Source organism: Mastomys coucha, unplaced genomic scaffold (genome assembly GCF_008632895.1).
Source record: "Mastomys coucha isolate ucsf_1 unplaced genomic scaffold, UCSF_Mcou_1 pScaffold15, whole genome shotgun sequence".
Classification (NCBI taxonomy): Eukaryota; Metazoa; Chordata; class Mammalia; order Rodentia; family Muridae; genus Mastomys; species Mastomys coucha.
Genome location: NW_022196897.1, coordinates 26632228 through 26646736, shown reverse-complemented (window position 1 = coordinate 26646736; position 14509 = coordinate 26632228). Strand labels below are relative to the sequence as shown.

Below are 14509 nucleotides of genomic sequence, written 5' to 3'. Positions count from 1 at the left end.
CACCTCCATCGGTGTTTGCGGCGGAATGTTTTTATTGGTAAAGTGTAAGGAGCTTTTGTGAGGTCGTAAAAGGTGAACTTTTGAACTTGGAAAGCGCCCTGGAGCAATTAGCGCAGGCGATAGCCCCGAGAGGCCTGCATTACAAAGGGTGCTCGTTGCGGCAAGCAAACGCTCCCGCGGCAAACCCGATTTATTTATTTATTTGCCCTGCCTTCCACCTTTCACATCTCCTCATTTCCGAATAAAGGGCAGGCTCTCCGAGATCCCTGCCTCCTCCCCTCTCTGCGCCATAAACGCGCAATTCTCTGGAAGATCTAGGACCCGAACAGTGTCTAACAAGTAACAGATTTCAGATTGAATGCAAACACTGGGGACAGTTAGGAGGCACTAAAAATTAATTGCTTTGGCAAGAAGTTTCTCAATCAGGACAGTGACCTGGCAGGTGTGGGGAAAGCAACCTGAAAATAGGTCACCGAGGTTCTGGTGAATGAATGAGGAGGCACAGAAGAGAGTTGGATTTGGTTCTTCATAACCGTATAAATTAATTAAACATTCATCGTTAATTCAGTACATCGTTAGTTTCTTTCTTTCTTTCTTTCTTTCTTTTTTTAGAAGAAAGTCTGCTTAATTTGATACGATAGCGATCAAATGGTGATGTTTTCAAAGCTTGTGAGTTTTAAAGATGTGTATGATGTGAGGGATCGAGTTGGCCTGGCATCCGGTCGGGACTGATTGAGCCTGTTTAGGATCAATAAAATCCCACGTCACAAAGAAAGAAATATAGTTAGAGTAGAAAGGGACAGTGTGTAAAAGAGTAAAGATGATGGTTTTGGCGTTTTAAATTTATGCATAGGTTTGGTTTGGTATTAATTTGTAAATATTGTAATTCTTGATGTAAGGTTTGCCACGCAGACTTTCTAATTCAGTCTCCAGATTTGTCCCTGTTAGAGTATTTTGGAAATGCCTTCCTGTTTGCTAATAGTTCCTGTTCCCACCTGTGCTTACTATCAGATGACAGATTTTATTGCAGCCATCACTTTCAATTTTACATGAGAATATTATTGTAAGGAAAGCCAGAGAACAATGCTTTTGCTATTAATTATTCATTGGAACATTTTAAAGAACTGAATAGCAGTTTTAGCTCTTAATCAGATTATTTAATACTCTTCATTTCCTCAACTGGTCAGAACCATTGAAAGAATCTTAAGGAGCAATCAGTCCGTTAAGGCTAAGAAATATCTCTAATATTTCACATCAGTTCAGATTAGTGATAAAAATTTATTCTTTTTACCGAAAAAAAAAATCAGTGGGAACTTTTGGCAGCTTTATTGGTTTGAAAGATAATAGGAATTTTTGTAGCACTGCTTGTTTTTTAGTAGAAAAATAAGCACGGTGTATGTAGTGTTTTACAGCTTATGTTATAGTTAATTAGTACCTAAGAAGTGCTCGTAAGATAAAAATTGCCTTTGGAATAGTGGACTCTTTTTCTTTCTTTCTTCCTAGTGAACATTTTTCTCCAAAGATAAATGAAATTGCTTGATTTCTGCGGAGAAAAGTACTTCAGCTTCCCATCCTGGTGACATTTCCATTTCTCGTGAGGTTGTTATCTAGAGAGAAGGTCTTTGGTCTGTGTTGTGAAGAAGTGAAGTCCATTGATGCTGAATTTACAGTCCTCCAGATGTCTTTATGATTCCATCAGAACAGACTCGCTAGCCTTTTGATGCACTATCACCCTTCCAGGAATTCCTTGTGCTGACTCTGCTATTTTCCGCTGTTGCTTGTGGTTTTCATAACAAACAAACTCATTTACTTGTAATAGTGATTGCTCCCTTTTGGGATTTCAAAGGAAGATGAATGATTTGAGGGAGCGTTTGTTCATTTTATTTCAAGAGGGCGAGGGAGTAGATTTTAAATATTTAAAGCCAAGGAAGGCTATAAGCCATTATAAAGAATTAAAAGCATATTTCGTGTTATGGTACTTTCCAGGAAACTGGTTCACTAAATACTGTGTGCTTCCCTCCACATGAGTTTACTAACAAAATGCTTAGTAAACTAACAAGTATTTTACGTCACAAATTTAACTTTTTAGTTCTGGGACTTGAGAACTTAATTCTGAATCAACTGAGAGAATTTTCTGGTTTCCTTGAGAAATCTGAGGTGTTAAATGGCCAAATTTTCTATCTTGGATGTGCCATTCGCCAAATGCTGAGTATGTCTCCTCCTTGCAGAGTCTGAGCCTTCGAGTTTACTAATCTGATTCTGTATTTTGTAGCAGAAAGTTTTATGCTTGTGCGTGCAAGTACACAAAAAGGTGTGAGAAGGGAAACTACTGAAAAAAAAATGCTAGCAGATTTTCAAAACATTGCTCATACATATATCAGTATTTCTTGATTTCCTCCTGGGGTTTGGTGGCAAAGCTAGAAAATGTATTTTAGGTAAAGCATAATTTTAGTACAGTTGGTAAAAACCATTTTAAATAGAAGAAGAAAATGACTTATTTGTATGTAAAAACCAGATTATAGTCATCTTATTTGTGGAAAAGTGTCAGACTTAGAGAAAGCTCTTTCTACAGGTAAACAGATAGCTTCTTATGAGTAGTGTTAGTTTCTTCAGAGAAAATGTCAAGGGAAGTGTTTGCTTTCAAATTTTGTATTCTCGAGGTCAACTTAAAAATAAAATTTTTTTCTTATTAAATGTATTCCTGTTGCTGTACAATATTCCTAAAATCAACCCCAGTCTTTACATCATAGTTTAGGGACTTTGATTGCAACTCATGGAAAATTAGAATCAAAAAAACCAACACCCAAACCCGTAACGTGGTGAGATATCCATTGTTTAGAAACAAGTAGGCATAATTTATTGGAATGAAATATTTCTTGCGAATTTTTTCTGTTCTTATGACCTGTTAAACAACATTCTTCTAGAACAGTTTCTGAAGAAAACAGATTAGTTTCTGTGGGTTATAGTTATTTAAATTATTTTAATAAGACTTTTCTAGTGAACCCAGCAATTCTAATTAACAGTGATTTAGCTTGGGAGGGACCAGGATTTCCTCAGCTGGCTGCTGGGGAGCTGAATTGCTTTTTTCCCCACCCCCAGCTGCACAGAATCGTTTGATCCCCATGCTACTACCATGGTTGTCATTTGAGAAAGCAAATTGAGAGAAAATAAGTTGGGAAAATAGCCTACTTGAGCATCATTTGCATTTTTTAGTTTTTGCTCTTAAAATATAGGAATAATTGTACTTGAGATTTTTAACATTGGAAGCAAGCCAGCTTTACTATTATGTCTAAGAGAAAATTCTCAAGTTGTCTTTTAAAAAAATACAGGTTTTGTTTTAAAATTTTCAAAAGTTAGCCTTTGTGCAATGGAAACATTTTTTATTCAAGGTAGTTTGTGGTTTTTCCTGTAGCATTATATAATCCCAGATTAAGAAATTATAAATTCTTGAGTTTTTTGTTTTTTTTGGGGGGGGGGAGGTTCAAGACAGGGTTTCTCTGTATAGCCCTTGCTGTCCTGGAACTCGCTCTGTAGACCAGGCTGGCCTCGAACTCAGAAATCCACCTGCCTCTGTCTCCCTAGTGCTGGGATTAAAGGTGTGCGCCACCACCACCCGGCTAATTCTTGAGTTTCATACAAGTAGATGCTATCTATAACTTTGTTATAGTAAGAATTAACTTTGAAAATTATCGTCAAAAATATCTTTGCATCCTAGTTGTAAGCTCTGAACCCTTAAATTTGTTTACAGCAGAAAAGTTATTCAACTATAAACCACAGATGGCAGTAGTAGTGTATTTTTCCACTTTCTAGACTGATTTTTGCTTTTAAGCAGGCGTCAATTCTATGAACACTGTTGGTAAGTCTTCTGACAGGTGTAATATTTCCCTGGACAGCGGCATGTAACGTATTCTGAAAAACAGATCCCAGCATCTGATTTGAAGATACACTCTGGGCGGGTGGTTTGTGCCACAGTAGTGACTGACTTCTCCCTGTCAAAGTGAGATTTTTTTTTTAAAATTGGTAATTGTAATTAAAGTAATTGTTAAAATAGCTACAGCACCTTGAATCTGTGGTTGTAGTGTTGTAAGTAATGAATGTGTCTTACAGTTGCTTGGACTATTATTTTAGTTGGAAACTATTAAGTGTATTTGAGGATACTTTTCCTCATGTAGAATTTATTGATTTCTTAATTTCAACTTCTTTCATTTGATAGAACCGTGGAATTTTAGATTTCTTCAAAAGCATTTCAGAGGTCTGGTTTATTCTGTTTTTCCAATTCTTTGTTGTAGCTAAGATTTCCGTGTTTTTTATTTTCCTCTAAAAAATTAATTGGGTAAAGAAATAGTTGAATTTCCCTTGGTATTTTGCCTAAGTTTCCTCAAGACATCTGATAAAGATTTATGAAAGAGTTCATTAACATCTGTTTCAAAATAAAGAAGAGATTGGTTCAGTGTGGAGAATTAGCTTCATTAGTTTTCACTTAAAAGCATTTCTAATTCATGTGTTCATTTCAGCTTTGAAGCACATCATCTTGGAAGAATTAAAAGATTCAGTTTGACTATTTTTGATAATGTATAGTCTACTGGATCAGATTCAATATTATGAGAAGAAAAGTCTGAACACCACTGTGAGGCTTTAATGTATACTAAATAACGTAGTTACAAAGTAATAAGGTAGAACTTTTTGCCTTTCCCTTCATTCATCACTTCTTGATCATTTATTACTAAATTGTTTTACACTTAATCTTTTCCAACATGTTGAGTCTTTAAAATGTAGTTTGTATCTAAACCAGTGGTTTTCAAAATGTACTCCATAGACCTCCAGGTGTATTTGTGTGTGTGTGTGTGTGTCCCTGAGACCCTTTCAATGATATTTTCCAGTCAAAGTTTATCTGTCTGTCTATCTATCATTATATATATATAATATCAATGTTATATATATTCATTTGAGAATTTCCTTGGAGAAACAGTAGAAATGATTAGTTAAATCTCTAGCTTTGAGTATATGTTTTTGATGTTTTGTGTGATGAAGTTTTATAGAAGTGAAAACATTTCTGTGTAATAGGAAATTTCTGTGTTTTGAGGTAAAATGTTTTGTGAGTATGTTGTGAGATGAACTAGTTGCATTTTTTTCATGAGCCATCTTTTTTACTTGAAAAAATTGCTGAGATACTGTTGTTTCTTAGTGAACTTACTACACCAAAGAAAACAGCATTTGTTGCCAGTAATTACAGTTTGAGCTTGCAGGTAATGGGATTTTTAATTTTTTGTTTTTCTTTTAGAGACAGGGTTTCTCTATGTAGTTCTGGATATCCCGGAACTTTTGCTGCAGACCAGGCTGGCCTCGAACCTGTCTCTGTCACCCAAGTGCTGGGATTAAAGTCGTTCACAACCACTGCCAGGCATAATGAGATTTTTAAAATATTGGACCTGCTTCTATGAGCTTCACAGCTTCTTAGTGCTAAAAACTTTATGGTGAGATAGGTACTGATATTAAAAATATGATTTTTGGTATTGTATAATAAAGGGTGCTTATCATTTAGAGGATCTGTGTAACTCAGTGACACATTTACCAAAACATGTCTAAGTGTGCTATTTGAAAATAACTGCCTGTTTGGGCATGGTGCCTGCTATGGAGATTGAAGCAGGAGGAAGTAAGTTCTGTGTGGGTAAAACATCATTCAACATGAAATTTAGTGGTAACCAAGTGCACATATTTTACTGATCATGTTTTTAGTTTTTGCAGTTTTGGATATTGAACCAGGGTTCTTGTGATTGCTAAGCAACCCTCTACAATTGAACTATATCCCCAGACCAACAATAAGGTTTTAAGCTCTACCTTTGACATTAAAAAAATTCATTTTTAAAAAAGCAAGTATTATTTTTCTAGTTATAAGTCTGTGAGGCCAGATTTTCTGCTTACACCTGTAGTCTACATAAATATACTGAATGAGAAAGTGGGAGTATCTAGCTGTTAAGGCAGATTTTGAAGAGATTTGGAGAATGGTGCCATCTTAGAATTTTATATTTTATTAGAAATGGCCTTGTTAATATATAACATGTAATGAGTTACTAATTATTTTTAAGAAAATAATAGTTTAAAATTTCCAGGTTTATTTTTCAGTATGGTAAATATCAATACAAAATCCATATAGTACCAGCTCTTTGGGGTCTCCAGGAAGTTTGCAGAGTGTAGAAAGAGTTCTTATAGTTTAGAGAGCAAAATATGAGAGACCCCTGACTTAGGTGAAAATATTTAATGTATAAGAGGTTTTTTTTCTTTTTTTCTTTTTTTTTTGGTATTTTCGAGACAGGGTTTCTCTGTATAGCCCTGGCTGTCCTGGAACTCACTCTGTAGACCAGGCTGGCCTCAAACTCAGAAATTCACCTACCTCTGCCTCCCAAGTGCCGGGCTTAAAGGTGTGCGCCACCACTGCCCTGCCTGACTTTACCATTATTACTAGTACTTGACTATTTCTTTTCTCCCTTTTTCCTCCTTGTCCTCTTTCTCCTCTTTAGATTTCTTCTCCTCCTGTCTTTCCCTATCATTTCTCTTCCCTTCCACATTTTCTGAGATAGTGTTGCTGCCAAATGTAGTCTAGGGTGCCTTCAAACACTTTTTCTTTCTTTAGGTTTTCAGGTACTGAGGTACAGGCAAATACCACCCTTATGCCCGACTTAGATTCTTTTCTTTTTTCCATATGGATCTATATTTTACTGGAAAAGAGTGAATATTATTTTATTTTCTCTGTTTGTAGCTAAATGAAATATATCATAGTCTGCTCTCACTGAGCTCTGATGATCCTTTTGTTACTGCTTCATGAAGCCTGTTGCTTGACTGCTGTGTCAGGCAGCAGTTTTCCAACAAGCACCATTTTTCTGCAAGAAGTATATATATTTAAAGTTATGGAACCAAATTTGGTAACAAAAACAATAAGATTCATTGCTACAAAATGTTTGCTTGAGGGCCCATAGGCCAGCTTGATCTAGATAATCCCTTACTGAGTCTTTCTTCCCAGGTGATTCAATTGAGTTGACAATTAAAACTCCCAGGTGATTCAATTGAGTTGACAATTAAAACTAACAATTCTATGGGCTAGTGAGGTGGCTCAGCAGTAAAGAGTTGTTCTTCCAGAGGAAGAGAGTTCAGTTTCTGGTACAAGTTGGGCTGCTCAGAAATGCCAGGAACTCCAGCTTCAGGAGCTCAAATTTATTCTGACCATGGGCATCCCAACACAAACACATACACATAATTAAAAATAAAATAAAAATATAACTGAGAGGTTGGCTTTTTCACTTTCCTCAGATAAGTTTGTCTTTATTCTTGTTAAAGTTGTGATTTGGCAATGCCATTTTGTAGATTGGTTTGTGTTCAGCCTGTTTTTCACTGAGATAGTAATGAAATTTGCATAGAAGAAGCATATCCTTCCATGGCCTTTCTTAGTGTGAGTCCCATTTTAGTGTAAGTCAGCTACTGTGTTGTTAACACAGTAGGGTTAGGGATGTACACCCTTCGGTAGGTAGTTGCTAGCTAGAACTCATTCTCTAGCATTTGTTAGAAATGTCACAAAATGAAGAATGAAATGAGATGAAATGCCACAAAATGGCGTGAATAACAATTGGGAATTGCTGCATCAGAACTTAGTTTGAGTGAATAAGGAAAAGTCATAAAAGTATTTGGGGTTCAGTCCTAAATAGTTCTATAACTATTTTGGTGTTTGAGAGTTCATGTTTGTTACAAATGTGTTCTATGGAATTTGCAGTTTGGTTATAAGGAAATTATAAGCTTATCTCTTGATTTTGATGCCTGGATCAAAATCATACTTTCAGATAAGTATTTAAACGAGTTCTTTAGTCGAGTCAAATGATTTTAACCCAATTGTTGAAGCCAATCCTTTTTTTTCCACCATGTTGATACTGTACCCTTTAAATCTGACTTATCCTTTCAATCCTTTCACCAAAGATCCCTTTTCAACAGGATAATAAACCACCTGGGGGAACCCCCTACTGACATCCATTTAGAGAGCTTTGTTTTTTAGAAATGCTGCTAGTGCCAGCCAGGGAGGAAGGATTTTAGTTAAATGGTGTGTGAGGCAAAGAGCAGGATCTGGAGCAGTGGTTCCCAACCTTCCTAATGCTGCAACCCTTTAATACAGTTTCTCATGTTGTGGTGACCCCCAACCATGATATTATTTTCGTCGCTACTTCATAGTTGTAATTTTGCTATCTTTATAATTGTAATGTAAATATCTGTGTTTTCTGTTGGTCTGAGGTCACCCCCACCCCCACCCCCGTGTGAAGGGACTGTGACCCACAGGTTGAGAACCACTAGATTGGAGTGTGACTCAATAAAGATCCTGCCAGTGTAACTTTGTTCTCTGAATTCAGTATTTCCTTTTAATAATAGCTAACTTGTAGTGTTTAGATACTATTTTAAGCCTCTTCCATATACTTTATCCTTGTAACCTTGTGAACCATGAGCTCTGTTATCCATGTTTTAGTTTTTAGGAACTACTGAGGCCTGGGGCCTAGGGAGGTAGTAGCTCATTTGTTAATGGCTCTTGCCTCCCAACACGGAGGACCCTGGCAGCTGCTCTTACAAGTTGTCCACTGACTTCTGCACACCTGCCCATGTACACATACACAGTGGTTGTTAAAAATGAAAGAAAGAAAAAGAAAAGAGCTATGAAGTTCATAGAGGTTAAACCCTCACTCTATTTCACAGTAACAGTACTAATAATTTATTTTTAGATTAAACATCCCCTTCTCCTTATATATTTGAAGCTCTCTGAAATTGCCCAATGGTGTACTAGCATTAGGGACAAGATCTGTGATGTGACAAGCATATGTTTACCCCAAAACAGATATCTGAGAATGCAGGCTACTTACATTTGTTGAGAAAGTTCAGACTTTAGTCCTTACAGGTGAGAGTCACAAAATTCACTTGCTTGAGTTGCAAGCAGCTATTTCTTCTTTGCATCATGGATTTACTGAGTGATTGACTAGAAGATAATTTTGCCACTAAAGGAACAATTCTTGCTGAATAAGAGGGTTGGGCACTCAGAAAAGAAGGGGTTTTGAGTTCCTGATGTTCTTGAACAACATACATGAAATTGCTGTTTCATAAGTGTTGAATGATTGAAAGAAACATCTCAATCTTTTGCTGTTATCAGCCCTTGCTGGTAGTTAGAAACAGTTTACAAAATAGAAGAGAAGGAAATTGAGAAAATTTGGGTCAGCGGTGTTTTTTTTTTTTTTCTGGGACAGTCAGCAGTGTTTTTTAAACAAGTGTTTTGTAGCTAAATCTAAAGTTTGATGGGCCCTCCTAAAACTAGAACAAAGTTTCTATTTAGAAACTTTGTTCTCCTTAAAGTTTAAGAGACTAGAGATCCCAGGTTAAGGTGAAATAGCTAATAAACTGCCTGTTTGCATGACTGAATTTGAGGATGTAGCTTAGGAAAATGTGGCTTTTGTCCTTACTACCTGTTTCATTTCTGGCTCATAAAAGGCTGGTTATATGAAAAGGGAGATCCAGTGCCAAGAGGTTGATCTGACCCTTCCCAAATGCAAATATAAAAGCTGGTTGCCTAAGGCTTGTAGGATACAGCAGGTGATTTCCTAACAAAGACAGAAACTGCAAAAAGGCACTGTGGGTCATAGATTGTGATAGCAATGTAGTTTGAGCAGGAAAATTTAATGACTCCAGAGAAAACTCATCTACATCCAAGTCATGGTTGCCTGGACTCAGAATTTCTCTCCATCTCAAAAGTATGTATGTTTCTATGGGCACACCTCTAAAATGCAACTGAGTTAATCCCTGGAATGATTTTTCCAGCTTTCTGGTGGGAATGAATTGGGTAGAATAGAAAGCTGGGATTACGGAGCTCTGCGTAAACCAAGTCTTTACATCTCAGAGTCTCAGAGGGTTGGATTTCAGATACTTTCTAATCATTCCTACATATAAGTTGTCTCTGTTTTTATATTAGAAGGCCTGGTTTCCAAAAAGTGCATGTCCTGACACTTATATGTAAATTCCTGTGTAAGTCACCTTTCTGTTTACTATTAGAATACTAATGTTAGGGTGATTTGTAGTGTAATTTGAGAGAAATTCAGTATTTCTTTTAAAACAGGATCACTTTTCTTCCCATTTGTAACCTGTTTCTGTCATACTTTCTTTTGTGAGTACAGTTTTATTTACTAAGCCAAGTCCATAGTTAATTTCAGAGCTTTCCCTCTTTGCATGTAAAGGGATTTTTAGCTGTAAAACTCCTTGAGCATTGAGAAGAGTGCCAACTTCTGAAGATCAAGTGCCTTGCATTTGAGAACATTGATTCATTAAGGAAAATTAAAAAACAGAAGGGAAACCTCACATGCTGCGGAACTGTGAAAAGGGAGCTCAGCAGGAAAGGGGCTGCAGTGTCATGGGGGAGGGGCAAAGAGGGCGTGCAGCCCAGAGCTGCATTCGAAGTACTCATCAATCATTTTACTGGCACCAGGAAGCCAATCAGCCTTTAGAGAAGAGAGCTTAATCAGTCACCTAATGTGGGAAAGTACAATTGCTTTCTCCCCAAATATTCCTTTTCTTGCTGATAAATTAAATCTCAAAGATAGTTGTAGTGGTTGATATTCAGGATTCAATCAATTATGTCAGTTACTGAAATACTGTGATGAAGTTAGATAACATTTGAAGATGAAATTTCCTGTCTGCTGTGAGCTTTTTCCAAAAATATTTCACCAAAGTTTGCTTTTCACATAACATTTCCATTAATTAAAACTTAGAATTTATGGGTAACTTGTTAAGTATTGTAAATTTCTCAGACGTATGTCTGGAGAAAACCTAGTTTTGCAAAGGCCTTGTTTGTAAAGCAGTGCTAGAGCATAGTGGAATGAGCATATTCTGGGGTGCAACAGCTGGAAATGCTTGCAGATAAATAAAAGTGGGAGGGCTTTGGTAGCTTGTGTTTAGATTTTAAATAGTGATTTCTTGTGAATTGAGTTACCTGTTGCTATTTGGATTTTAGGCATGAGCTCCTTAACAATTTGCTGGTTTTAAGGTTGTTGAAAATAAGCTCTACTTTCAAGCAACCTTTTTAAAACTTTTTATTCAAGTTTTAGTTTTTTGGGTTATGTATGTATGTATGTATGTATGTATGTATGTATTTATTTGCCTGTTCTTGTGACCAAATGATAAAAACGCTTCTGCTTTTTATTTTATTTTTTTCTTAATGTTAAAAATGTCATTCATTCAACATAACTTTATTTGAAACTTTTTTTGGCATATGAATTACTATCTACTTAGTTAATAGTTTTTCACTCTTAAAACAGTAACAGCTGGTTTGGAGAGAGATGGCTCAGCAGTTAAGAGCACTGACTGGTCTTCTAGAGGTCCTGAGTTCAGTTCCCAACAACCACATGGTGGCTCGGTGGCTCACAACCATCTGTGGTGGGATCTGATGCCCTCTTCTCGTGTGTCTTAAAGACAATGACAGTGTACTCCTGTATATAAAATAAATAAATCATAATTGTGCTTTCTTTTTTTTAAAATTTTATTTTATTTTATTTTTTATTTTTCAAGACAAGGTTTCTCTGTGTAACCCTGGCTGTCCTGGAACTCTGTAGACAAGGCTGGCCTCGAACTCAGAAATCTGCCTGCCTCTGCCTACCAAGTGCTGGAATTAAAGGCATGCGTCACCACTGCCCAGAGATAAAATAATTTCTAATTTCACCCCCCCATATATATATATGTTTATATATATATATACTATCTGTGGTGCAAGTGTGTACCTGGAGGCCAGAGGTTGACTCCTAAATAAATGTTATTTACTGAGAACAGTCTTTGATTGGGAGTCTAGCTAGCCAGCTGGGATTACAGACAAGCTGGCCTTGGGTGCTGTGGTGTGAACATTGGCTCTCACCTCACACATGTATTACTGTCTCCTCTGAGCAGTTTCCCCAATCCTACTTTCTCTCTGAATCTTTGAGGTTTTAGCACTGTTTTTTTCCTTTTTGTCGGTGTTTTCATCATGGGCAGAGGAGTGCTTGCTTGCAGACCTTTCTGCTGCTGTGATCTTTCTTCTCAGGGATTGTTGTTGAATGGGTAACAAAAAACATTTTTCTAGTTGTTATTCTTAAAGGAGGTATGTGTTTGAATACAGTTGTATCATTTTCCACAGTGCCTTCAGCATGGGGCTGGAGAGATGGCTTAGTGGTTAAGAGCAACTAGCTATTCTTCCAGGGGTCCTGGGTTCAATTCCCAACACCAGCATGGTAGCTCATAACTGTCTGTAACTCCAGTTCCAGGGAATATGACATCTTATACAGATATATAGGCAGGCAAAACACCAATGCACATTAAATAAAAACTAAAAGATAATTTTAAAAGTTTTTTAAAAAATTACTGGCAAACTTCGTTTTGCAGACTAGTAACAGGCACAAAGAAGCAAAACTACAACTGAACTACAAAGCTACAAAGAATCCCACTACAGCTGAGTGGGACTGGAAAATTAGGCAGGTGGAAGGAGAAATTAAATACATATTTTTAGAAATGAGTATGTGTTTTATAGGTTGCTGATCATGCCTGGAGTTTTATGGTTAGAGGACCTAAACTATTTCAGAATAATTTAAAGGTACTCACAAGTTTTATTGTTTGTTTTGTTATGATACAAGATCTCTCTATGTAAACCAGGCTGGCCTCAAACTCAAGAGCTCAACCTGCCTTGGCCTCCCAGTTGCTAGGATTAAAGAGATAACGCCTGGCATACCCAATTTTTATAGAGATGGTTTCAGAATGGAAATTGAAACATTTTGGGAGTCTAGTTGATTTTTAAATAGAGGTAGATAAAAGTAAAGGAGTCCTGTAGTCTTAAGGTTTTTTTTATTGGGAATTGACTTTTAGGACCTCTGCTCAGTCTGGTCAACCCTGCTTGCTCTGGTCATACCCTCTTGCTCTGGCCCAAAGATTTATTTATTATTATGTTAAGTACACTGTAGCTGTCTTCAGACGCACCAGAAGAGGGTGTCAGATCTCATTACCTGTAGTTGTTAGCCACCATGTGGTTGCTGGGATTTGAACTCAGGACCTTCAGAAGAGCAGTCGTTGCTCTTAACTGCTGAGCCAGCTCACTAGCTCAAGGTTTTTTTGTTTGTTTGTTTGTTGTTTGTTTTTTGTTTTTTGAGATAGGGTTTCTCTGTTTAGCCCTGGCTGTCCTGGAACTCACTCTGTAGACCAGGCTGGCCTCGAACTCAGAAATCTACTTGCCTCTGCCTCCCAAGTTCCGGGCTTAAAGGGGTGCGCCACCATTGCCCGGCTTTTTTTTTTTTTTTTTTTTTTTTTTTTTTTTTTTTATGTTTACAGCATTCTGCTTGCATGTATGTGTACAGGCTAGAGTAGGGCACCAGATCTCATTATAGATGGTAGTGAGCCAACATGTAGTTGCTGGGAATTGAACTCAGGACCTGTGGAAGAGCAAGCAGACAGTGTTCTTAACCTCAGAGCCATCTCTCTGGTCCGATCACTTACGTTTCTATCGATTGAGAGTGAGCATAGACATTTAAAGAGTGTTGCTTTGCTTCTTTGCCAGTGTTCTTAACTACAGAGCAATCTCTTCAGTCCCACATTTTATCTTATTTTTTAAAATAATACTTTAATAAGAAAGTGAATAAGTGGGCCTGGTGGTGGTGGTGTGCACCTTTAATTGTAGCACTTGGGAGGCAGAGGCAGAGGCAGGTGGATCTCTATGAGTTTGAGGCCAGCCTGGTCTACAAAGCGAGTCCTAAGACAAACAGTAATAAACATAGAGAAACCCTGTCTTAAAAAAACCAACCCCGCGAAAAAACCAACCAACCAAACAAAATGAATAAACCATATGCTCTTTCCCTTGGATGGAGTGGATTTTTTCTCTTCAAATCTCGTTTGGTAATTAAAAGCCTTGAAATGACCTTGAGTCTAACTGAACTATAAAAGCTGTCAAGTTAGTTTTATAGCTTGTGTTGATTACAAAAGAAATGAGGTAGAATCTCTTCTATTAGCCTACAACATTAATCATAGCCTTGGGTATACTTTAAAATAATTAATAAGATACTCCTTAAGTACAAAAGAGAATCTCAAAATAGACTACAAAAATGTCATTTATTTGTTGAGCATTTAAAATGTGTACTTGAAAGGGTTTAAGGTATGGTGGCATTTTACTGAATATCATTTTGTACTATTCAGATTTCTTGAAAAGATCTGTCTTTACTATATTAACATCAAAGAGATTTTTGAACCCAGTGGGGAATCAGAAGAAATGTTTCAACACATTTTAGAAGTAAGAATTAGTGGCTCTCCAATATCTCATATGAATAAACAGGAACTTTGGTGGTAAGAGCTTTTTTTTTGTACAGTAAACAATATATATAAAGCTTTAGGAGCTGGGATGTATGAACTCAGTGATTGAGCATGTGGTTAATGTATGGAGCCCAACATCACACCCGCACCCTCCCATACTTTGTAAGATCTGTGAATAAATACT

General features: G+C 36.9%; 1 protein-coding gene across 4 annotated transcripts in view; it reads left to right on the top strand.

The window, feature by feature from the left end:
* Nr6a1 (nuclear receptor subfamily 6 group A member 1) overlaps positions 1-14509 on the top strand; it is a 183474-nt gene that overhangs the window by 1034 nt on the left and 167931 nt on the right. The window lies entirely within an intron of this gene.